The 26,825-nt window shown below is 42.1% G+C and overlaps 1 protein-coding gene across 2 annotated transcripts in view; it reads left to right on the top strand.

Moving 5' to 3' along the window:
• ZFPM2 (zinc finger protein, FOG family member 2) overlaps nt 1-26,825 on the top strand; it is a 300,779-nt gene that overhangs the window by 104,527 nt on the left and 169,427 nt on the right. The gene's annotated exons all lie outside the window — the stretch shown is intronic.

Here is a 26,825-nt window from a genome sequence, read left to right as displayed (position 1 = left end):
AAAGGAAGACTTCAAAGTGTTAACATTTGATATTTTCCCCATCATCTCCGTTCCCTTAAGGGTGTTGTTCCAGCTTGACATCTGGGCATTGATACGTGTAAATTCTGCTGTAATAACAGGACTTTATCCTGTGGGATCTTGAAACTCTCCAAGGATGGAGGCTGCATGTACTTTCTGACCAACTTGTTCTAATACTTTGCTGTCCCAATGGTAGAAAAAGTGTTTCCTCATATACAGGCTGAACCTTTCTTGTTCCAACTCATGTCCAGTGTTTCATGTCCTCCTGGCATGCATCACTGTTAAGAGCTGGCCTCTGCCTTCTCGATGATGAACATTTGTTCCACTGAGTGTTTCTCAGGACAGAGTTCCCTGTCCTGTGGGCATGTCCTGCATTGTTTGGTCCCATGGGCACTTTCTTTTTCTGTAGCTCCACACACAGCTAGTGAGCCCAGATTTTCCAGCTCATTATGCTCTTCTGTTCTACCCTTCTTCATTATTTACTTCTCTCCAGTTTTCTTTTCCCCAGACTTCACCATTAAATTATTTGATTCTTTGTTCCTGGTCACTGACAAGGATGCTAAGGACTGAAGGGTCAAGAACCAGTGTTCCAGGTTTCACTAAAACCATATCCAGCCAGTGACTGACTGTTCCTGTTTGTCATTTGCCCAGTTCCTATTGAGCCTTGGGGTTGTTTTCCTATTTGTCTCTTACACCTAATTAAAAGGGAGTAAGTGTAAATACAATCTAGTAGTAGTGGTAATGCATCAGCTAAGCATGATCTTGTTAACAGAGAATACAACTTAGTATTCTAAGATATTTTGCCTAAGCATATGTTGATTGGCACTGATTTCATTGCTTGAATTTAATTCTGTATTAATTAAGCTCTATATCATCTGTTCAAATTGCTTTGCCACGTATCAATATCAGGCTGACAGGTCATTCCCTTCCTGTGTGTAAAATATCGGCACATTAGCCTTCTCTAGAGCTGTGATGAGCCCTATAGTGGCAAGGAAAGAGGATTTTTTTGAAAGCAGAATGTGGAATTAATGGAAGAAAGTTACAGAATGAGGAGGAGCATGCAAGGAAGTACTGGGAATCCGTAGCCTTGGCAGACGTGGCGATACGCATCCTAACTGTCACGGAATTAATTGAACAGGTGGATAAAGTAAGTAAGTTTATTGGCCTGGCTTACAGTTCAGCATGCACTCTAGAAAAGGTGGCAAATAATGCATTTGGAAAGAAAAAGGCCAGAGGGTAGTGAGGCTCCACAGCAATCCCTTCACCGCTATGGTGAACGGTCATTCCGAAAGGAGACCTTTGTTGTTTTAAGGCAGCGAGACTCCCATGTCCACATGGTTCGCACTCTGTTCTCTAGGTGAGGGTAGTGTCCTAAATGCTAACATATATCTCTAATAAAGAGACCTTCTGTGACGTATTGGGGTGTTTGAAGACTGAATTGCCTGCTGGTGAAGAAGAAATCTGATGCCTGCATTTTAATAAACCATCTGATCCTCATGAAACCCTACCCCCAGACTGGTTAATTCAAACCGACGTCCGGGTGAGTGCAGTCACATGGAGTGAACCTGGCTCGAGAATCACAAACACAAGGTTCCCATAAAATAATAGAGTATTGAATTTTTAGGGCACCATCTGGCAGTGATGTAGAGAGATCTGTTCTTGGGAAGGGTTTATTTATTTGGCTTTACTTAATAACTTCATTAATTATTTCAATAAGGTTATTAAAATAATACCAACTTGGGAAAGAGCTTTTAGAAGCTTCCAGGAAAAAAAACCAAGTGTACTTCTTTTGATTACCCAAAACCTACTCAGGAATTAAAATCCAGGTCTGACATTGCAGTGAGACCTAACCAGTTACATTTTAAGTTTCATGTCTCAATAGCAGGAAAAAACTGACAAACCTGAAGGAAATCAGGGAAGAGGAATAATAGTGATTGGAAGCCGTAGAAGGCAGATTTGTGGGCGATGTTAAAAGGTCTGGGACATTCCATTTGCATAAGAAATGTCCTAAGGCTCTCTACTGGGCAGTCACAAACTCTTTAGAAGCATATCTGAGTGTGGCAGGGGCCGGAGGTGGAGAAAATGGGAATGATAAGCATATGGCAATAAATAGTAGTCGTTCCCCTGTTACATTTCTGGTATTCTACACTCTGCAGCTTCCTTGATCAGCAGTCAAATGTAAAGACTTTCACATTCAGTCATCTTGATGAACTTCCCTCCTATGAATTTCTCTCCACTGTAACTTTGGCCTTTGCACAAACTTTCTTTTGCTGCGTTTTAAATCTTTTGTTGGCTTGTTCCATTTGATGATCTCTGGCTCCTTGAGTGTCAGAACTGGGAGTCTCTTGGAGTACCCTATGCGTTTACATGCCTCTGTCTTGCCACCTCTACTTCTTTTGCAACCCTACAAAACTGCTTGGGAAGAACTTCTAAGAACTAAAACCATAGAATGTTTTATTTAATTAAAAAGTAAGGTGAATTAAAAGTCAGTGAGAATTAAATTGAACTTCACAGCCAGAGAGAGGAACATTTTCATATAAATTTTTAATACACAATTCTAGAAAAAAACCCCAAACTGTTAAATTTAGGCCTGGAAAGGTCCAGGACAGCAGTCATGGTCTGCAGTTAAACAAATTGCAGTGTGTGCCTTTGCAATCTACAAAGTAATATGAACAGTGACACTTATTACAACTTCGGGTTTGAATCTGCTGATGTGATTTTAATGTGTTTGGAGAGGGGGAAGGTTGTAGGATCAGAGAAATTGAAAAGGTTGATCTGAGTCCCTATGGTAGACTGTGGGTTTTTTCCCCTGGCAGCCTTTAGGTTTGGGCTGGTTTAAATGTTGTGCCTCAGTGCTTCCAGCTGCTTCACTGCTTCCTAGATCATGGCCCTGAGAACTTTTATTTTCCTTTAAAGATGGGAGGAATTCCTCAGTGATTGCTATTGTCAGGGACTCAGGGCTAAGAATGAACATTGCTTCAGATCTGTTTTCTGATGTGCTTGGATTTATGTACAGTTTTCAGTAGCTATAATTCCCTGTCCCTAATTAATATGATAGTTTGCACTTTTTTTTTTCATTTTAGATAAGGTAAAGGGATTTTTTCAGTCACTCTTGGAATGACAGGGTGAGGAAATACAAGAGTGGATCCTGTGACTCCTTTGTGGCTCTTCAGAACAAAAACTTCTTCATGTTTTTCCCACCAGTATTTTCTGAATATGGAGCTGCAAATGTGGGCATTCAGGTGCTTAAATAACCTCCAAGAGAAGCTGCAGACTAGAGAATCGGTCTCTTCCTGAGGCACAGGTAAGTTGGGAGAAGCCTTTGCTGGACCTCTTAAAATTCCCGAGTTTTGGATGCCTCCAATGTGCTTACAAAGGATCTTTCTTCCAAAATACATTCATTTTATAAAGCAAAGACTTGAGAACTCTTTGCTGGGAGCCTTGGAAGGTGAAGCAGGATGGATGTCCTTCACCCACTGCACGGTCATGCTTTTCTAGACTGTAGTTACTACTACTGTGGTTACTGTGGTTACTGAGCTCTTGCTACTTGTGCTCAGGGTCAGCTGTAACCTGGGGATTGTTGGGGCACACAGTACCTGTGATGGCTGCCTTAGACCTACAGAAGTCATTGAAGGGTGTCTTTGGAGCACACACAGTCCTTTCTGTGGGAGTTTTTCTCCTTCTCCCCCCTCATCCATCTAAGGACAATGTGAGAGGATCCTTGAAAAGTAATTCTTGCAGAAATCTTACTGCTTGTGCTGCATTTTGTGGAAAGAAAGAAGTGGGAATCTTCCTTGCTGTTTTATTTGATTATAACAAAGGTGCAGCAGTATTTGCTTTGTATTATCCTGTGCAAGTGTTTGTTAATCTAAATAATGGAGCCTCAGTTATCAGAAAACTCTTGAGCCCGCTTAAAGCCCTGAAGAAAGTATGAAGTCAGTATGTAGGTGCTAATTTTGGGGGAGAACTCTGGAAAGATTTCTGGCTTACCTTAGCTCAAAAATTGTCAGTTATCCTAGTAGCTAGTTTCCAAACTAGCCAAGGTATTTAAAGAACTGTTGTATATCCTGTTGAATTGGTGTGCAAGTCTGAATTCAGTTTTGCAAAGAAGAGGGATCTTTCTGCCCCTTAAAAGTTAGTCTTTGCATGAGAATGAGTGTTAAATATTATTAGCATCTGCCTTGGGCAGTTGGACATTAAGGATAAGTGAACAGAGGAAAAAACAACCTAAAAAACCTCCAAACTGGCCCATACCTTAATTGTGCCACTCATAACAGATTTAACCAGAGGAGTATGTTAGGATAGCTGTGCAGGGGAGGTTCTGGAAAGGGATGGTGCTTCAGTTTCCCTGTTTGCAGTGCTTTGTTGGTATAATACAATGGTGCTGTGAGAGTAAAAAGTTCCTTATCATTTCTGTTGCTTAAAGATTGCTTCCTCTGCTTTCAATATACTAATAAGATACTGAATATTTTGCTTGCATTTTCCCCCACTCTCTGTCATGTGGTTATTGCCATTTGTATTTTCGTTGTTTATGCTTGCACTTTTTGTTCTTGCTTGTTATTTTTCCTGTATTTTCTTCTCCTGGAGTGGTTTTCCTTCTATTATGAGTTTGAAGAAATGGCTGCTTGACCAGGGAACTATTTTTGCACAATTAAGTTACATCATCATCTTTTTTCCCCCTCCTTGCTCCTGGAAGATCCTCACTTAACCTGTCTTTTCCTCACCTCTCGGTCAAAACCTGCATCACTTCGTAGTGAGAAAGAGTACATTAAAACACACAATAATAATAATAAGAATAAGAAATGTTAATCAAAAAACTGCATGTGTCTTTCTGATTGTGCCAGTGTTGTGGTATTCAATTATGCAATTTTCATTGGCATATTAATCATCTTTTCAACAAACAAGCCGGCGTTAATTAAAGCAAACCATGGATAAAGACATGTTGCCGGATCATCATTCCGTTTATCACAGCGCACAGGCTGGCCGTTAAGTAAATTCTGGACTGTGAGATGAATTTCAATGTTGGCTTCATCTTTTTAGTTGGGAGTTTTGGATGCAACTCATCTAACAACAACCACAACAACAAAACTTCAGGCTTCATAGGAGAAAGATGAATTTGTTTGTAATTAATGGCAAAAAAAGAAGAAAGATAAAGTAGTTGTGTTGGTTCTCAGGGGAATTGGAATGTATTTGCCCCCTTCCACTGCTCTCTCTCTTACCCTACTTCAAGTGGCAGAGCCCTGAGAGCAAGGGATAAATGAACCCTCATGTACCTGTACAAATACAGGTTTCACTTTAGCTTTGGAGTAATTAGTAAGCTGATTGGCATTAAATGCACAGTCTGTGCAAAGGCAGAAAAGGGGCGTTCTGTTTTACTGAGGCCTCTGAGAAAGAGGGGGGAGGGAAATGCACTTGGATCCTTGAGGGAAGAGAGCTGTCCGGTTTTGGACAAACAATAGTTGCATGGTGGATTTTTCAGACAGCCTCCCTTAGAAATGGCTTCTGTGCTACAAGCATCTTTAATCAGGAATACTTAAACATATTTGTAGGTCTGTTAAAACAACACTTTGTAGGTTTTTCAAATGTTGATAAGACCATGAGCTTAGGGAGGGGAGCTCTGCTCACTGAACATGACAGGGTAATGCTTAGCATAGCAATACAGGTTGTTGTGCTTTTAAAGTAGAATAGAATAGAATAGAATAGAATAGAATAGAATAGAATAGAATAGAATAGAATAGAATAGAATAGAATAGAATAGAATTAACCAGGTTGGAAAAGACCTTCAATATCATCAAGTCCAACCTATCACCCAACACCATCTAATCAACTAACCCATGGCACCAAGTGCCTCATCCAGCCTCTTCCTAAACATCTCCAGTGATGATGACTCCACCACCTCCCTGGGCAGCCCATTCCAGTGGCCAATCTCTCTTAAGCATTATTATAGAGACTGTTGGGAGAGCAGCTGAAGGTTTACAGGTTCCATTCTTCAATTTGTTTAGTTGGTGTATGGTTTTATTTCAACAGAGATACAATTTGCTGCTTCTACTGTGCAAAACACATGCAGAGACCACTGACAGGGGCTCGTTTGTTCCATGTCTCTCCTTGTTTCCATGCTGAACTCTAGGCTGTTGGGCTGTCTTCTGCACTATTTATCATTAGTAATCTAATCTAGATTTCTTTAAACTCAGATTTACAAAGACAGAAAGCTTTATTTAGTATCTCTGCTATGAAAAATAGGGGTCTATGTGGTCATGTCTCATATCATCCTAAATGGGTCTTGGGTGGTAGCAGTGAAAAGTGTGTGATCCTGGATGCTCAGAAGAACCTGTCCTCTTAGTTGCCTGAGGCTCCATATGTCTTTCTGATAATCAGTTCTGCAAAATGCTTTGCTTTAGACCTTCTACACTTGCAACTGTCAGAATACACATGCTTCCTGGGAGACACAGGGAAAACTGATCTGGGGGAGAAGAATCATAAATGGTCTGGGTTGGAAGGGCCCTCTGAAAGGTCATCCAATTCAGTGCCCTCTGTAGTCAGCAGGGATGTCCTCCACTAGATCAGTGCCCAGAGCCCTCCTCTGGACCTGCTCCATCAGGTCCATGTCCTTCCTATATTGAGGGCTCACCAAAGCAGAGTAAAGTGACAGAATCCCATCTCTAGATCTGCTGGCCACAGCCAGAGAGGTAATTCTGCCGTTTAGTCAAGTAACAATGGCTTTAATGTAATCAGGTGTGCCTACTTTGGGTGGGGTGGAGGGACAAAAGAAATCAGCAAGCCAAATTTAACCTGTGTAGCTCTGCAGCTGGGGATATTTCATGTTCATGCTACCTCAGCCACCTCTGTCCCTCAAGAGTAGGCATACAGTTAGAATGGTAAAACTCAGTTGTCACTTTGGCACAAGACCTTAAGAAAGACAACCTAGGGTAAAAATTTTGCCATAGTTGTTGCACGTGTTGCTGATTTAAATATATGAGCTTACATAGTCTCTCAGATTTGATTATCCTGTGTGCACTTAAGTCTGTTAGAACTGCTGGTAGCAATTTTCAGTCTTCAAAGATCCCTTGTTTGGACCAGCTTTGCTTCAGCAAAATCAGATCTGCAGCATAGGAATAGTTTAAGGCACCATGACTTACAGTTACACTTTAAGTAGATCAAATCCTGTTTAAAATCTTAACCTGAGTCTGACAGAACAACAACTCTTCATTTCAGATAGAAAAGTCTATTGTAAGGTATTGTAAAGATGTTCAGTGGGTAATGTGTTCACTTGTCTTCCACTGGGTTGTTTCTGTTTGGAAGTGCAGGAGTCTGTTTAAATCTGCTTTGCTGTACAAATCAATGCAATGAAGCTCATGACTTTTCATAGTTCCATTCGTGTTGTCAAGTGCCTGAATATTGTCTGTAGCTCTATGTCCTGATTTTGCTGGGACAGAATCACAAGCCAGCTGTGGGCTGTAGGCCATTAGTAGTCTGAGTCAGCCAGGACAGCTGAATCCAATTTGCTCACAGGTGCATCCCAGTGAGCATCACACACAGTATAAAGGAGGAGGTTTGTAAAAGAGAGGGAAGGCTTTTGTTGGGGTCTCTTGTTTGGACTTCAGCTCTTCCTTGCTCCTCTGTGTTTGCTTTTCCTTCTCTCCCTTGAGGACTACCTTAGTAAGTACTGTGGCTTCTGCACTTTTGCTGGGCTGATGATGTTTTTGTGTATCTTGCCATGATATTAATTTACCTGTGGGTCTTCTGTCCTTTTCCTGATTCCTCCTCTCTGCTGGGGAGGGGTCATTTGGTGGAAGAGTAGCAGCTGGAGTTTAGTCCCAGATGCAGGTTAAACAGAGACACTTTAAAAAGATACTGTTATGGAATACCAAGAGCTTTCTAGTGTTAAAATGGATTCTGGTTAGACTGGCTGAACTGTTAAGTTATTTCATAATTGGTTAGAGGTACAGACTTTAATTTTGCCTTTAGCACTGGAGTGGAGTGCAAGTGCATATAGCAGCCTGTGGGCCTCAGAATGTGATCTTAAGCTTTGCTCTTTGCTGAGCTTGACAATGACCTGCTCTTGACCTAGCTATAAACATGCATCTGCCCATTGAAAGTGGGAGTCTAGAGGGTTGGATGTGCTATGGACTGCATCATGGCTCTTGCATTATGCTGGTTGCAGAAAACTCAGTGTCGGTGCCATCTTAATAACTGATGTAAGCAGCATAGATCTTTGCCTGTTTGGTGCATTAGATTATCAGGCCTGTTGCAGGTCCCCAGGGCTTTGAGGATCTCTCATCAGAAGTCTTGTACTAAGTAATATGCTTGCAAAACAAAGTACAGCAGCCTTTTGTGTGTTCAGAAGCCATTAATGCGAGCTCACTTGGGCATATGAGATCTGTGAACATTCTGGAACCTTCCTCACTGCTTTTGAATGTTGTGAGGATGGAACAGAAAAAGGATTTAAAATGATGGTCATGGTTGAAGGTCTATTTCGTGGTACAAGTTGGCAAACACTGTAATGCTGTTGTTGATTTGTTGGTAGAGGCCACCAGACTAAAATTCTATTACCTTGCATTTCTGCCCAAGCAGGGTCATCTTGCACTATAGGATCTACCACGCTGGTAATGCTGACTAGTAAAGGCCATGGAAACTACTTATGAATCTAGACCTGCCGCAGCTCCTTTGTTTTAACAAGAACCTCAATAGTAATTAATCAGCACTGTAATTAATAAGAAGTGATTTCAGACAGTGGTCACGTGCTCTCATTTAATTTCATTAATATCCCCATCATTTGCTGTAACACTATCCTTTACAGCTCAAGCAAGCTGGTTTTCAGGTGTGGTGCAGAAGGACTGTGAAGTTTGTTGTGGTTTTTTCCCAGAAATGCCAGCAGGTAGAGCTGGTGTGAGATTGTGTTGCATAACACAGTGAGCTGTTGAATAAAATAACTCTTACAGATTAAATTTAGTGTGGTGGGAAACAGTTCTGAATCTTTCTGATAGGGTGAAATTTTACCACCTCATTCTAAGAGTTTAATGAGTCTGCTACAGAAATAGGAGCAGTATAAATACTGAGTAAACATGTCACCTTCTCAGAGTATCAATAAATAGGAGAATAAAGCATGCCAGGTATCTTTTTGACATAAGTTAGTTTATTATTTGAAAGGAGCAAGCAGTGAGTGCTTGTTAGATACCATCAATTGCTCACAGATGCATAACTGTATTGGTTCTCTGCAAAGAAGAGAATCATTGCCTGAGTTCACTGAGTAGTTTTGGGACACAAATATCAGTGCTTCAATCTTCCTTTGTAAATTTGTGCAAACAGCAAAATTAATGTGAGTGAGCGAAACAGTAGTGGATCCCATTCATGTTTTACAGTGCCTTTATGTTTCACTGGCATAAAGAGCAGCAGGTGCATCTCAGTGCGTTAATCTCAGAGAGGGCTTGGGTACTTTTACCTTTTGGCTCATCCAGTCATAGCAAACACAGACACAATAAGGCAGTCCCAGTTATTCGTCATGGATTCTTCGTATCTGTCAACTTAAGACACTGCACTGGTTTTGCAGTGTATGTTTGAAGGTAAGGATGGAAAGGAGAGCTGGCATCGCTTTTAACATAAACAGAAATGAATCTCTCTCATAGGGAAGGAGGGGCTGTGCTTGGAATTGCTGAGACATGTGAAATTGGTCTTTCCTTTGCCCAGACAGTCCCTTCAGAGGACAAAAGGTTCCTCCTGTGGGAGTGTTTCCATGCCTAATCTCATCCACCTGTTGTGTCTGTGAGCTCTTTGGGTGACAATATGGCACATTTTCCTGTTCCACAGCAGTGAGTGAAGCCTGGCTAATGAAAAATCAGAAAAAGTCTTCAAAAACAAAACCCCCTGATTCTCAAAACCTCATTGAGTGTAGAGTGTACAGGACTGTACAAGGGGATATCACTGCTTCAGAGGAGTCTGAGTGTAGGCACTGGCTCAGTTTGGTTGAGCTGAACATCGTGTGGAGCTGCAGATGGTAACCAAAACAAAGAGGAAGAGTCTCAGGGGTCAGTGTTAAGCAAAAGGCCGATGGTGGAAGCGCTCTGGGGTGAGGTGCAATGCCTTCTGCCTTTGTGTTCTCATACATCTAGAAAGAGTTCCTGAAACATCTTTGGTTTAGGGGCTGGCAGTTAAAGCCTGAAGGACAATTTCATACTTCCTGCCACTCTGCCGTACATTCTTTCTGCATAAGTTCAGTAAAGTTCTACTCTGCTTTCTGTGTGTATCAGGAGCAAATACTTGGATGCATTTTGAAATGCTCTCCTTTGTCAGATGAGGATGACCCCACCCCCTTTCTGTAGAGCTTTGAAGATAGGTGGGTGCTATCTTGACACAGTACCATACTGTGCTGCTGTGAGGATGGGAATTTTTATTTCATTCTGCAGTTTCAGTAAGCTAAAAAGCATTTTACTGTTTGTGTTCATCCTCGTTATACTGTGTGCATTGCCACTGGAATTAGAAAGCCTGTGGATCTTTAATCTTTATGTAAGAATAGGTCATGTGAGGTGTCTTTAAGGAGTGAAGCTTTAGGTTTTTTTTCCCCCTTACAGTGCTGTTCTGGTCTCTGGACTGGTTTTGTACACAAAGGCATTTAATGTATTTTTCTGCTATTGGCAAAGAGAACTAGAAAGTGGATGTTGTAAATCCAGCTCTAATTATAAGTTGATTATTTCACTTGTGTGCATCCAGCTGTGAGTATGTGATGTCTTGCATCTACCTGCTTTCTTCTTATGAAGCAATTGTTTAGTTACTGCAGGGGTTCCTAGAAAAGCCTTAGTTCTGTCGAAGGTGTAGAACATGTCTTAGCATCCAGACCAATCATTGCATTTGTATGATAGAACACAAGAGCCAAACCAGGGGCACATCTGGAGCAATTTGGTTAAGCAGAGTGTTCCTGTCTGAATTACATGGTGTTGGGTGTACAGAAACAAAGGTTGTCTGTGCTGCTTTACTCCTGCAAACCCGGGACAGCCTGCCCTAGTGCAGTGCTGATGCATTCCCGTCGCCCAGCATGCTCCAGGGGGAGTGTGCCTCCTGCCAAAGCTGCATTGGGCTATCTGAGCTGGGGGCCCCTGTCCAGGTAGGTATCTGGGATATAGCCAGGACAGCCTAGCCCCATGGAGTGGGGAAGTTAGCATGGCTGCAGGGTGCAGTGGCCTGCAGGTCAGTGTGTTCCAACAGCATGGGGGTGGTGGAGCCACCCTCCCTGGGGCTGCAGGGTTTGGTAAAGGGGCCACAGGGGAGAAGCAGAAGCGGGTAACGGCAGGGCAGGAGAGACATGTCTTCCTGCGGAAGAAAGGAAGGAAGGCCTCCAATTTGTAGAAGCTGAATGGCAGCTGATAAGAGGAGAGAGGCTGGTTTGCTGTGGCGGGAGCACCAGTTTAACCATTAGCTGTGCAGACCTCTGAGCTTGGCTGTCGCTTCCAACGGGGAAATGTGTCACTGCGTGCGGCGCGCAATCCCGGCCGATAATGCAGGAGGCCCCTTTAGGTGCTGCTAGAGCACCAGTCTGACCAGTAACACAGTTCACCGGCTCGCTAATTCCAGTTGGGAAGTTATCTGCTGTCTCTAGCAGCGAAATCCTGACTGATAAGCCAAGAGGCTCATCTGCTGTTAGCAGAGCCTCCAGTTTATCAGCGTCTGACCAGCTCATAAATCAGACTAGTGTCTGTGTTTTATTTTGTTTTATCAAAATTTATTTCTATCATTGTAACAGTTAATACTTTAATAAGAGAACTTAGCTGGGAACATTAGGAAGTTAGTTAGAGACATTTTGCAGGCGCTTTTTCCCTTGTCAGTGACAAGGTAAGGTAATCCTATACACAGGCTGCTATTGTGAGATGAGAAACTGGCCTCCTTCACTGCCAGAGACCAGATGCACCTCTCTCTATCCTAATCTGTAAACGACTTAAAGGAGCCTTATCTCGGGGCTCTTCTGCTTCATTTCATGCTTGATTTACTTTAATTTGTCTGATAGGGCACAAGGATTTGGAGACGGCCCATCTTTCTGCAGAAAATGTTCAGGGTTTTTTCCTTGGCATTGTTGTGTTGGAGGTTTTGACTTCTTTTTTTTTTTTCCTTATGTGGAGGAAATCTTGCTCCAGTGCAGCAAGCTGCTTGAGTGTGTTCAGATTTAAGCTACCCCAGCAGAAAAGAGTTTGTGAAGTGGTATGATTGTGTGATGGGGCACATTTACATTGAAATCACATTATACGATATATCTGGGCTCCTGAAGGGAGCGGTGCAGTGGAGCGCTTGTGCCCACAAGATACTTTGAAAAGGGCTATATATAGTGGCAACAATTGATACGAGATTTTACAGGAGACTTTATAAATATGTAAATGGCTGTTATCTGATTGGGCTGCTTTGGCTACACATCTGTACCTCAAAGGAAGTGGAGCTGGGAGAACTACCAGGAAAACAGTAGTTTGCATTCTAAGTGAGGCTGAGAAATAGAAATGTCTCACAGGTTGACAGCAGGTCAGGGTGGAGGTGCTTTGCATACTTTGGAGGTAAGCCTCTTTGATGTGAAAGCGATCTCTTGCTTCCACCAGGAAGGTAGAATTACCATGAACAATTTTCATTTGTTTTATAACATGGCTTAGATGGGGAGCCATTGACCTTTAGCACTCCTTGTTATGCCTTTAAATTGCTGCTGTGCTGTGGCGCTGGGGGGCGGGGGGGGAGTTGCCTTCACGTTTTTTGCATTTTAAAAATGGACTTTCGGTGACCCACGGGAGAGAAAATAAAGTCTTTGGTACATTGATCCCTTGATTAGTTATTTCCTAAATGAAAATGGAAATACTATTAAAGCAGTAATAATGCTATGTCTTAATAGTTGAGGAGTCAATAAATGGCTCCCATGTGCTTCATTAAAGTTCTTAATGAAGCCATTTTTGATAGCTGAACTTTACATTATCTCTGCTTTAGATACTTTTTAGGAGGAAGGAGGCAGCAATTTGATGGCAAATGGTTTTCTCGTTCACTCTAACTATATTACTAAAATCCTGCATATCATAATATCTTTTTTCTGTAGACATACAAAATCCATCAATTGTAAACACAATTATTTGTAGCTGTACACAGAACTCTTTTTTCTGGTGTTTCATGTATCTCATATATTCATGTTGTGGCATAACCATGCACTCATGAAAGGTGGCATTTTTTCATCACAGTTTTTCCATCCTGCTGCTTGCAAAGTACTCCAGCATTTCAGTGCAGCCCCACTTCAGTGGCTCCTTTTGCAGCAGTCCTCATTCACTTCTCCCTCCTCATCTTCCTTGCACTGGATTACTAGTCCTGACCAAACCCTTTTTATTTTGACAAGAAGGAATTAGATCTCTGAGGTGAGCACACCTTTTGGTGTTGAGCTAAAAAGGGCATGAAAGGCTAGTGGGCTCCTCTTGCCTTTCATGAACTCTGGTGATTGTAGACGAGTGGATCGCCTGTGTATTCCCTTACACAATCAATAAGAGGAAAGAAATCTGGGTTGGGTCTTGCAGTTCCTCCTGCTGGGGTCTTTACCATGGTGAAAGTTACTGCCCTGGATTTCTTGGGCAATATTATTTGTTGTCATAACTAGGTATAACACATCTTACAAGGAAAGAATACTGAGCTTTCCCCTGTAGCACTGGTGAGATCCCTTGATGTTGGTTTTCTGATGCTCTTCTGAGGGTGCCTACAGTCTGGTTTTGGTAGGCAAAATGCATCACTGGTGCATTAGAGACATGTTGGAAGTCCGATTCTAAAGTGAAGCCCAGTGTGAGCTGCACAAAACTGAGAGACTGTCAATTAGGTTTGATACCTGTTTCTGTTAGCTGTGAAAGAAGGCAGACGTTACCTTAATATCTTAAATAGGAAGATGTGAAGCTTCCATAGAATCATTAAGGTTGGAAAAAACCTTTAAGATTGAGTCCCACCATGACCACTGAACTATATCCTGAAGCACCATATCTGTATGTTTCTTGAACACCTCCAGGGATGGTGCCTATCCCACCTCCCTGGGCAGCCTGTTCCAATGCCTCGCCACTCTCCGTAAAGAATTTTTTCCTAATGTCCAAGCTAAACCTCCCCTGGCACTACATAAACCCATTTCCTCTAATCCTATTGCTAGTTGCTTGGTGAAGAGAACAACACCAGCCTCACTGCAACCTCCTTTCAGGTAGTTGTAGAAAGCAGTATGATCTCTTCTCTGAACTTCATGAAGAACATCCAGCCTTCCTGGACCCCTTTGCCCTTCAGGACCCTCTCCCAAGGGACACTCTTAACCAGAGTCCTGAACATCAGTCTGAAGTCTGCCCTCTGGAAGTCCATGGTGGCAGTTTTACTGATTTCCCTGCCTCCATAGTTCGTGAATTATTGAGCATTCTGTCAGTTTGTGATCACTAAACCCAGTGTGGCCTCCAGCCACCACATCACTGGGAAGGTGAGGGAGCCTGGGAAGGGCACAGGCCTGCCTCACCAAGCAGGGACCTGTTTCCACCCCCCACTGTCTTTTAGGGCTTGCCTGGTGATAGGAGGGGAGAGGATCCTTTATTCACTTTCGTTTCCAACACTTTACAATCTTCAGGTAGAAAACATGCTTAGTATAGAAATTATTAGAGCTGTAAGTAGAGGATATAATCCATTCTAGTTGACTGTTACTTAATTGCCTGGAGGACTTTTGAGGCTGTTCTTCATGAACAATTCAGAATGCAGGCTTTACAGTGCTGTATTGAACATGCACCTTTTCTCTCAATCGTGTTTCAAACTTGCATTCTTAGTTGAAGACATTCGATCAGTTGGCTCAGTTGAGTAGCTGCTGTTAATCAGTATTTATAATAAACATGTTTGAAGTATCAGTGAGACAGGAGAGGAGATTGGGCTAACAGGAGAACTTTTTAAACACACATAAATGGTGAATTAAAAGATCAGATGGAAGTTGCTTCCCATATAAAATATTTTTCAAGGATTTTTCTTTGAATTCCAGCCTCTGTCTCTGCTGATATTTATGGTTTCACTAAACTGCTCAGGTAGAGAAATACCTGCCCTCATAAATCATGTGCAGATAATCCTGGTTCAGGCACTCTCTGTCCAAATTGATAATGGGTATCTGATTCAAAAGAAGTGTCTTGTTTCTCAAAAGTTCTGTAGAGGATGCTGGAAGATGGTAAAGAAAAACAGAAACAAACCCCAAACCCACCAAGTAACCAACCCAACCCTTTTGTTTCATTGAAACTGTTATCTGTTCTGCTAGCAATGATGTCTGGCTTGTGATTTGATAACTCAGGCTGCTTTCAGAAAGTTGAGTTCAGGTGTGAGAAAGTTTGCTAAACTGAGAAATAAAACAGGAAAAAGAAGAAATCCCCCAGTCTGGAGCAGTGTGAAGTCCTCCTGTTGCACTGTTTTGCTGTTATAAATGGGTAATGCAACTTCTTTTGTCCTTTCTCAACGTGCAGCCTATTCTTTAGGATAACTTACTAAATTATTTAGAAGGAGAGAGAGAATGTTTCGAGTTTGCTTTTATTTGGCAGGTGGTGTTGTTGACTCTTTTCTTGCTTGTGTACTCGTGCTGTTGTTCTGTGACTCGATGAATGAAGGACAGTGAAATGGCAAATTCAAATCTTAGTTAGCACTGTAGAAAGCAAATTTTAGGGATTTTTCTTTTTTTCCTTGCCTTATTGATGTCCCTGTTCGGAAGAGGTTTGGCCTAAGTTTGTACTTTGGGTTTTGGTTTTGGTGGTTGCTTTTTTTCCTTGTTTGCAAATCGTTAGTTTCCAAGATGACATCCATAACCTCAGAAGAAACAGGCAGGCAGGGCCACAACACGGGACTGGGAGAAGGAAGTCTGCTGGGAAGGGTGAGTGGAAGTGTCGCTTGAATTGTGCTGTGCCTCAAGAGCACAGGTTGGCTGCTGCAGCCAGTTACATCTTGCATTCTTAGGACAGAGAGGGATAAGGATGTGGTCTGGTACCTTTAAGGCCCTTGCTGGTATTTATGAATTCATTGTACAGTCTGTGTTAAAATTGGAGTTTAACTTCAGTTTATGATTTAGATACAATGCTTACATATTTTGCTTATTTTGTCCTCTGGAGGCCCAAACCTATATAGTTCTACACATCTCTCATGCATAACAAATTGAAAGTACATGTGTTGATTTGCTGGAAATGATTCATGCACTAAAACTGTGCAGATGTCTTTGTATTCATATAACCACAAAACTATTATGAGCAGAGATGAAAAAGTAGGTGGAGCTGGCCTTGAAAGAGGTGTTCCAAATCTAAGCAAGCTCTATGACAGAGCGTTGTCACGTGGGGAAACTGGAAAAATACAACAAACCAACTTCCTGCTTCAGAAGTGTTTGTGTTGCAGGTAAATGCTGCTGTTTAGTATAGGACATGCTTTAACTGCCACAGGTCTGCTGATGGAAAGAGTCTGGAACATATTCAGAAATTGCCTTGTCTCTTAGGTGCCTGTTTCCCAAGCATCCCTTATCGTGCAGAGACCTTTAACCCTTTCCATTGGTCAGTACGTAGGGATTGACTCTCAGATATCGGAAGTGTCCTTTGGAGAAAGGAGTGTCAGTGAGCAAGGTGTTAAGGTAATGTAAACCAGCATAACACCTCAGCTTTGATCTATCTACAATTCTCATTTGTGCCAGCTGATGATTTAATCCTGTACGCACAAATAGAGAGGTTAAGAATAAACTTGTTGAACTCTAAAGCAGTGGTGTGTGGATGAACAGAACGTGAGGCTTTGAAGAGAACAATCGTGTCCTGCAGTCTTGGATGTTAAAAGGCAATAACAAAATAAATAGCCCTGTTTGTTTCCTGGCAGCATTTCACTCCAGTTTAAGTCTGAGTAATTCCATTCACCTGAATGGACTTTGGATTTATATGAGTGCAAATCAGAAGGGCAGTTGTGTCACAGTTGGAAGTGTAGCATTTGGAGTGAATAACAGGAAAGCTCATTTTATTTTTCGCCCATTATTGTGCTCTTTTATAACTTAAGCATATTTCCCTACTATAATCCACATTTATCAGACTACCTGCACAGCACAGGAAAAGTTACTACTTCCCCTGTCCACGGATTAAATTTGTAGCTGTTGTAATGATGGCCAAGGGCTCTTACCATGTGGTTAGGTGAATAAATATCAATATGAATTCAGTTTATGAAGTCATCTCTCATTCCCTGCCTGAAAGAAGCAAACATCGTTTGTTTGACAGTCTTGCCAACCTGTTTCCTTTTCAGGTGGTATCTTCCAGGTTATTAGGGTCTCATTCTACACCTCAGTGTGTGTTTGTTTTTCATAGTAGAAAGAGTTTCAGCAAGTAATGCTAGAAACTTCCTAAAAATTATAGAGCGCTATCTCCTTCAGCTATCTTTGCAATTATGATACGGAAATATTGCATCAGCAACTTCCTAAACATAGTATGCAGTGGTGACACGAGTTAATTGAACAGTGAGGAGATAATGCAGTATCATTGACACGATTTACTATGTAATTACCATTGTTTCCAGTGGAGTTATCATGTCGCTACCACCTAATATCATATGTTATTTTGTGATAACTCGGAAATTAACTTATCATCCTGTTTTGAGAGACTCTCTTGGTCTTAGACCAACCACTCTCCACTGAAGTTCAAATATAAGAGCTGGCTAGCAGGCTGACCTGCCCACCAGCACTGGCGTGGCAATTAAATCATAGGTCTTTAGAGTAAAGCTTTGGAAGAACACCTTGCCAAATTCATTGTGCTCAGTGTTGTGAACGGTGTAATTTCTAAACGCTCTTCGTTGTTTCAAGCATCTGTCCATCTGAATCTGACTGTTTCTACAACCTAAAGAGAACCGCAGAATGTTAGGGCCTGGAAGGGACCTTGAGAGATCGTCTAGTCTGATCCCGCTGCCGGAGCAGGATCACCTAGAGCAGATCACAGAGGAACTTGTCCAGGCAGGTCTTGAATATCTCCAGAGAGGGAGAAATGCTGTATAATACTATATAACTAGGCAAAACATTTGAACTGTCTCACATTTAACAGAATGGGGCTTTTTTCCCTGATTTTTATTCAGTTGTGCAATGGGGAATACAAAAAGCTTGTCTATAGTATTAGCATGTTAGTTACGTTATGAACTTGTGTCTTAAATGTCAGAGTTTAATTGTGCTCTGAACTTTTGCATTCATCACTCAGGCAATGACTGCCTTGGAATTTTGTCGTGGTGAAAATGTTTAGGATTTTTCTGGAAATTCTCCAAAAGAAGGGAAATGTCAGCAGGAGCATTTCCAACCGTGGCTGTGTTGCTTTAATCAAAGTTAGGAGGAATAAGAAATGAGCAAATAGAAATGAGCTTTTGATAGGGCTGTGCGCTGTGTTGTTTTTTCGTGTGAATACCTGTCTCTGGGTGAAAACTTTGATAAATAGTTCAAAATCTGTCGCTTTCCTTCTGAGTTTTGACTTGTTGAATGGAAACTTGAGGTGACAATTAATTCAGGTTCTGTTATCTTATTTTGATAAGTACTTACATAAACATATGTTCTGTTTGTGCATACAAAAACTTTCTTGAAGCAGTCAATGCCATTACAATTAGGCTTGTCTTGTGGTTTTCTTTATGTTGTTAGAATAAAATGCGGTACATTTCAGCCTAAACACAGAATTTTCCATTTTGTTTTCCTTTTGGAGTTGTTGTTCACATAATGTATCTTTTTCCTCATTGACTCAGCAAATGCATTAACATTAACAGTCGAGTTTTGAGCTGTTAAACACATTGTGTGTAGGAGTAGCAAAATAACCTGAGGCTTCTGGTGAATTCATCTGCCAGTTCTGGAAACAAGCTTTGGATGTTTACATGAAAATAACTTAAATTGGCTGCTGATGCCTGAATCTGACTTTCATACTACAGGACAAATAAAATAGGTGAGTACTAATGAGAGGGTCTCCAGAGTATTCCACCCTGTTATCTTCTGATGTGATAAATTAGTCTCATGTACGTTGAATCCTACTAAACAGACATTGGTTACACTAATTAGCACCAGTCTGACTGCAAATATTTTCTATTATTTAACATAAATTACGAGGGCATGTTGCCTTTTTGTTTCTGTTTACATTGTGGGGTTGGTATCTTGAGATGGAAGTGGTGTGGAATTTAGTAAGTGTGTCTCTACACAAAATCTCTTCTGCTGAATGCTAACGCAGTTCTGGTATTCGTCTCTGCTTGCACACTTGAGCGTGGGTTTGCTGAATGAGCATTGTGCAGTAAGTCAACTGTGCTGTTGTGTGGGAGATTAATATTAAGTTAATAAACCTAGAGAGCAAAAATATCCATGCAAGGCTACTAAATGCCAGGAGAGAGTCAGTGGTGCTTTGTAGCTAGTAAGAGAGAGCACTATTTTAGCTCTATTTGTGCTAATATGCTAACCTTTACTTTCTGTGTATATTAGGTAAAAAAAAAAAGCTTGGAGGAGACTGTAGTGCCTTTCTTCCAAAGTGCAGGATTTTCTCTCCACATCACTTTCAGATGGTATCTGTGATCAAAGGGACATAGACTGTTCATATGCTTCCTCTGTACTTCAGAACGATGGGTGACCTGAAGGGTGTATAAGTGCCCTTGTGTGGTTGCCTGGAAACTTTGGCCCACACAAGTGTCAACTTTCTTTCATGGCTATAAAGGAAGACTGAGCCTCACAGAGAGCTTTAGTCTTAGAGGAAAAAAGGTCCTTGTGTGTTTTAAAACAAGTGTCTCACCAGGAGATAATGGTAGAGCAGTGGGTTATAAATGATGTATTTTGTTCACTTCGCCTTGATAATGGCACAAGGGAAAAAAAGTTCATCGCTCTCTTATCAAAATCCTGTGACATTTCTCCTTCAACTGTAAAATGTCCTATCGCGTTCCTCTGCCGCAACAGCAACGAATTTACTCGATTGTACAGACTACATAATCTCTCATCAAAAGGTGCCTTTTTTATCCCTCCTTTCCTCTCTGCCTTTACTGGGAGAAGCACCGAGGGTACTAAAATCGCTGGGTTTGCAATGACGTAAATGTGCTTTGAAGGACTTGATACGGTGGCTGGTAGCTACCACACTGTGCCAGGCAGGCTCTTTTTCTCTCCTGACCAAAGGCAGTGCAGTGTTTTCTATGGTCATGTCCTTTCACACTGATCACATCAGTTCTTCCTGGTGCATGTTTAATGAAGCAGATCACAAATGAAGGTGAGCAGTAATTGTCAAAGACCAAACCCACTGAAAAACAGTTGAGCTTCTCTGAAGTGGTGACCCCTTAGCAGTAATACAGGTTGCTCTTTGATACAAGGGCTGGCATTTCTTGGTTTTGCAAACAAATACCTTTCTGAAGGATTTTGAGTTTTCCAAGGTGCAGATCTGTATGTACTTCTCAGGGGAAGATGTCCATGTAAGTTATGGCTTGCTATCTGCCCAAAGCACGGCTCTCAAGCTGCTTGTTGCCAACTCCATGTCTCCATCGTTTTTAAGGCTGCTGTTCCCTAGGGTGGGAATGGCCATGCAAATGTATTCATGCTGCTTGGGATCTGTTTCCTAAGTGCCTGTTCAAAGCTGGATGAAGTAAATGGGAAGTGACACCAGTGGGTTTTGGTTAAGTTATGCCTTTGTCCCATGCAGAGGAGCAGTATACTGCTACAAATAGCAGACTGTAGTTTATCTGCAAATGTTGGTGTGAAACAAAGACACAATCACTGAAAACTGTGGAAAATTATCATCACAAGGAATTTTGTTTCCATGACTGTAATGGCAAACATTGTAACATAGTGAGTGTAAATCCACTTACATTTTAAGATTTAATTACTACAATGATTGCTAATTTGCAGCTTTGTTAACCAGATTCCCATAGTGAAAGTTCAGCCATGCAGCCTTTGCCCAAAATTTTGTCCCTGTTAGTTTCTAATATGGATATAGCAAAGAATAGTATAGAACAGCAACACAGAAGTAACTTACATTTCAACAAGAATCCAGCATTGCTAAAATGCAGAAGTGAACCTCAAGATGGAAGCACCTCTAGGAGAAAACCTGCATGCATGTGGAGGGTAGCCTGGAGGCAAGACTCCAGGCACAGTTTTGAATTTTTCTTTCTTCTTCCAACAGAGCAAATACTGAACAACAGTTTAATGCTAATAGAATGATTGATTTCTTTACAGTGGATCTTAGACTTTTCTCAGAATTAATCTCCAGAGACATCTAGAGGATAGGAGACATTCCCTGCAGGATGTGGAACGGTGTGCTTCATAGTAAAATTCTAATAATAAGTGAAAACAAACCAAAAAAGCCAGCAAACCAAGAAAAATACAACAGATAGCCGTGTGAAACTTCCCCGCTACCAAATGACAACGTGGATAAAAGCTGTGATTCATAGCATGGGTTAGATTGGAAAGGGCTTTAAAGATGATCTAGTTACAACTGCCCTGCTGTGGGCAGGAACACCTCCCACCAGCCCAGGTTGCTCAAGGCCTCATCCAACCTGGCCTCGAACACCTCCAGGGAAGGGGCATTCATGATCTCTCTGGGCAACCTGTTCCGGTGTCTCACCACCCTCGCTGTGTAGCTGTGTCCTGTACTTGGCATACGAACGTTCTGTTTGAACCATCTGTGGTGATGCTCCGTGTCACTGGAATAAACTTTTTGGTTCTTCATGTAAACAAAAGTTTTGTGCTTGTAACAAGAAAGAGGATTGATAGCAAGGGGCACATTATGTTGACACAACAAATAAGACAAAGGGAAAATAAAGGATCATTGAAGGAAATGGAGACACAGGCAGCTCATACTCCTGGTGCTGCTTGTGTGCAAACGCTCCCATGGCAGAGGAGGGGAAAAGTTACACAAATCTTGAATAAGTTACTCCTTGTTTTCCTCCTGCAATTTCATTTATATGTAACACATGAATATGGAGCTGGGAGAGGGGTGAGTAGCCTGTGAAACCCATCTTCTCTCCTCCCTTCTGGCCCACCTTTTCGCATGGGTTTTCAAACAGGTAATCTGATTCACAACACAGCTGTGTTCCATAATTCATGTGCGGCACAGAAGGAAGAACATCTCTTACTGTGGAAAAACAATGGTTTAGAATTAAGGGTTTGGCTGTGTGAAGGTGCTGTTGTGAGTCAGCAAGTTCCATCCATTGTCCAACTACTGGTAACTGTCCATCGGTGTGCTTTGGATCATGAACTCATGGTGATTTGACTCAGTCCTTTACCAGCGTTCATTTAGCTAGCCCTCTTTTTTGTTTTGTTGTCTTTCTCCTCCACCTACAAGTTGCATGCATGTATTTAGTGCCTTTAGCAAAGAGATTTGATCCCTTAAAAATGTCATTAAGAGGTGTTCAGAGGATAAAATAATTGATAGCAACTTTTCCTCATTGATGAGCAAAAGCCAACACACCAGTCCAAACCCCAGAGCCCTGGGGCAGAGCCCTGGAAAATGTTCTGTTATTAGCACTGTCTTTTGGTAGATGAGTTGTATAAAGGAGCTCTTGAATGGTGACTGTAAACATATGTGAAAGGAGAAGAGCACTAACAAACCCCAGGGTGAGTGAAATTTGTTGTCATTTCTGATTTTAAAATCTTTCCACACATTAAGTGCTGCATTCTTGCATGGTAAAAGGGATCACAGGAAATATATCGATGATTATGTGACTGTAAATCATTTGCAGGTGAGAGATATTTTGTGTTGTGGCTTGCACAGAGTCCCAACCATCATGAGCTAAAAAGGCCAAATGGAAATTTCACCTGATGAAGCCCTGCATGTCAGATGCTCCTGTCAGGGGCTGCCAGTAGTGCAGCAGAAATGCCAGCATGAGTGGTATTAGGTAGAAAAGTTGCAGCACCCTGCATTTCTGGATCTGGACAGCATGAAGCAGGTAATGATTTGTGTATATATCTATGTGCAGTGTCAACATGCTGTTGAGTGCAGGTGATATGGCCTGATTAGCAATGTGAACTGATCTGGGGGTTTCCCCCCCTCCTTGCTCTATTTCACAGACTCGTGTAAGAGAAGAGGCAAGCCTGCAAAAGATCTTCAGGTAGGTGACATCAAATGCCTGAGGCACCATAGCTGTAACAAGGGCGCTCTAAATGTTTTGCTCCCACTCGAATTCCTGTTGCTCTTAGCTTTGCTCTCCAAGTAGGACTAGAGATTTTTATTAGCTTTTTAAATTATCTCTTCAACTTCTGCAAACTTTTGAAATTAAACAATCACAAAAAGTGGAACAGGAGGACAGAGAAGGAAAACTAAGGAGATATTCTCTATTCATTCACTGTATGTGCTTTTGCATCATGAAGTTCAAGTGAAACCTGTGTTCTACTTGCACCTACTGCCCTTTGTCCTGTCACTGGGCAGCACTGCAGAGAGCCCAGCCCCATCCTCTTGACCTCCATTCTGTAGATATTTCTATTCATTTAGGAGGTCCCCTCTCAGTCTTTTCCAGGCAAAAGAATCCCAGATCTCTTGGCCTCTCCTTGTAGGAGAGATGCTCCAGTCCCCAAATCATCCACTGGACTCTCTCCAGTATGTCTCCATCCCCCTTGAACTGGGCATAATACTTTAGGTGTGACCTCCTTCAACCTGCTGACCATGCTCCTTGCAATGAAACCCCTAATGCCTTTGGCCTTCTTGACCATGAGGGCACACTGGTGGCTCCCAGTGACCGTGTTGTCCGCCTGTGCTCCCAGGCTCTTTTCTTCAGAGCTGCTTTCTAGCAGCTCAACCCCCATCTCTACTGGTGCATGGCATTATTCCTCCCAGCTGCAGGACTCTACACTTGCCCTTGTTGAATGTCATGAGGTCTACCCTGCCCAGCTTTCCATCCTGTTCAGGTCTGGCTGCATGGCAGCACAACCTTCTGGTGTGTCAGCCACTCCTCCCAGTTTTGTATCATCAGCAAATGTGCTGAGAGTCCACTCTGTGCCTTCATCCAGGTCATTGATGAATGTGCTGAACAAGACTGGACCCAGTAATGATCCCTAGGGAGCACCACTAGCTGCAGGCTTCCAACTAGACCCTGCACCACTGATCACAACCCTCTTGTACTCTGTTAGTCAGCCAGTTCTCAATCTACCTCACTGTACACTCCTGTAATCAATGCTTCCAAAGATTATCTAGTTGAGAGGTGTCCCTGCCATGGTGGGGAGTCTGGAGCAGATGATTGCTGAGGTCTCTTCCAACCTGAGCCATTCTATTTGACAAATATTTTGTGGTTGTGAAGTCATTCCAGTGATCTGAACGAGCACAAACAAATTAAAAACCACAAGAAAGCCAAACAGTTTTGGAGTGGGCTTTTTTTTGTATGATTTCACTTCTAAAGCAAATTTCTCACTTGAAATTGAGCTTTAAACAGACCTACTGATGTCTTCTGCTGCTTCCATCTCAATATCATGCTTGAGTGGCTCTTATTGAAAGGGTTGAAATGTTCTGGTGAGTAAATGTTGTGTGTTTGAAATTACCATTGAGTTCCCCTGTTTGTTTGTTGTTGTTTTTGCTTTTTTTCCAGAGGCTCCAATTTCTCACCCTAAGATATTCCTGAGAAAACCCCTTGCAGAGCTCTGCGTTCATCGTGGCTGTCTTCTTGTTCAAAGAAGATCGCTAACTGTAAAAAGTTACTTGCACATACTCAAAAATCCCTTTGCAAGCATGGTTGTGCAAAGGAGGAGGTAACTGCAGGGAGGGAATTCAGACACCTCGGTTTCACTGCAAATGGAAAAGCTGCTGTGAGAAGGTGAAACGGTGATGGGGTGAGGATTCTGTAGGAATGCTGCCATCACGTTGAACGTGCCAGACCTAGCTGAAACCTGCTGAGGTTAATTCAAATCTTGATATTAATTTTCATAGGCTTCAGATTAACCTTTTGTGTGTGTGTGGAATTATATTACTATGGATTTTTTTCTTTTTAATTTCACTTTATCCTCAGGCTTACATGCTTCTGTCTTTGCACTTCTTGTTAAGTCTCCTAATAATGCTGGTTTTAATTTGGTGCTCAAGTTCTGTTTCTTCCTGTGAGAAGAAAATGTATAATAAAATTAGAATCCAGGAGATGGTTACCTGCAAGCAGTGTTCTCCTGCAGAGTGCTGATGCCAAGTCTTGTCTGATGGGGATATTGACTAGTGTCGCTCTAAATTATTTCAATAAACATCCCTGATGAACCAAAATGACAACAGTGGTCGGTGGTCTTTAATCACGCACTCAGTGGAGCTGTGTTCTGTTTTTCTGCCCACTATTGTGAATAATATTGAAAAGCTCTGGATCTGCAGTTCTGGACTTGTCTTTTAAACTCCTGATGAATCCTAGCTGTGGCACACCATTAGAATGTGGCTTTTATCTGTGCTGTGCATACAAGTTTAATGTTACACTGAAGAGACTGACTGCGTTCCAGTGGGACTGCAGTGACAGCTGCAAAGCTCCCCAGTCCCAGCAACTTGGGCAACTCATCTGCGATTTCCTCGCAAATCTAGAAAGTAATGAAGCGGATCAGTTGGAGGATAAGTTATGGGTGTGGGTTTTTCCATAGTCTATCTGGCAAGAGAGATCAGAATCAAATGAATAAATGAAGAGTTTTGGGTTTTTTTCAGCCCTCAGATTTTCATGTGCTTAGCTGTCTGTAGCTGATGGAGGGCAGCGTGCCAGGAAGTGGCATTCTGGCTGTGCCATCCCCCAGCTGATGCAGTCTCTATCTCTTGAACACTAAAAGGAAAATCACAACAAACCCATCTTTCTTTCAGGCTCTTTCTATACAGGCTGGTGTTAATATGGCAGAAAAGGTGTGCCTGAAGCACCCTGTGGCACAATCCTCTTAAGCCTGAAGTAAAGAAAGATGTGTGAACAAAACCATCGGCTAAAGGGGAACCTCCATAGAGCTTCTCCACTTGAAGTCTTCCCTTAGAGTCGGGAATGTGGCCTGGCCAACTGCCCTGGGGGCTAATTGAGACAAGATGGAATAGGTAGTTCAGAATGGTTGAAACAATGTCACTGAGAATTGGCTGCCGCTGGCGTTTCAATGTGGTTTTATGCAAGAATCCTCTGTTCAACCAGATTGCAAAAGGAAACACTTGACTGCAGGTCTACCTGTGTCCAGAGGAGTGTGTGTAACCCGTGCATCTTGTTCATCACTCAGATTGTCATGTTATTTTGTAACCATGGAGAAGGAGGGAGGGAGGGATGGGTGGGTGCCTGGTGGTCGAATTTAGATTTCTTCGGCTGAGTGCAAACCAATTTTTGAGAAAAATGAGAAAGCTTTGGGTAATGTAAATTGTACTGTCACTCCCTTGTATCATCAGTGCAGGAGGGATTTCTTTCCAGATCATCTCAACTGTATAATTAACATATTGTTAAAGCAGAGCCTCCAAAGGGGAAAGCTGTATACGTTTTTAATGACTAAAGAGAAATGCGGTTGCATCAGGACGAGTAGTAATTGGTCAGATAATAGAAGTTACCAATTTTTGCATGTTCTGCACCTTTCCCACCCTTTTCTCTTCAAATGATTGTTTGCAGTTTTTTAAAAAGCTACCTCTTTTGAACAGGAGTGACTGAAGGGTCTGGCTAGGTTTAGACTGGACGTTAGGGAAAATGTTTCCCCAGCAAGTGTGCTCAGGCACTGGAATGAGCTGCCCAGGGAGGTGGTGGAGTCCCCACCCCTGGATGTGTTTAAAGGTGGTTTGGATGTGGTGCTCGGGCGTATGGTGTAGGGGTGACCCTTGTAGCGTAGGGTTCTGGGCTGGACTTGGTGATCCCTGAGGGTCTTTTTCAACCTGAATGTTTCTGTGAAATGTGAATAATGATGGCTTTTAAAATGTTATGAGGTAAAC

This window comes from Dryobates pubescens, chromosome 14 (assembly GCF_014839835.1).
Source record: "Dryobates pubescens isolate bDryPub1 chromosome 14, bDryPub1.pri, whole genome shotgun sequence".
Lineage (NCBI taxonomy): Eukaryota > Metazoa > Chordata > Aves > Piciformes > Picidae > Dryobates > Dryobates pubescens.
Note: the sequence above shows the minus strand (reverse complement) of the source record. Positions and strands in the feature narration are given on the sequence as shown.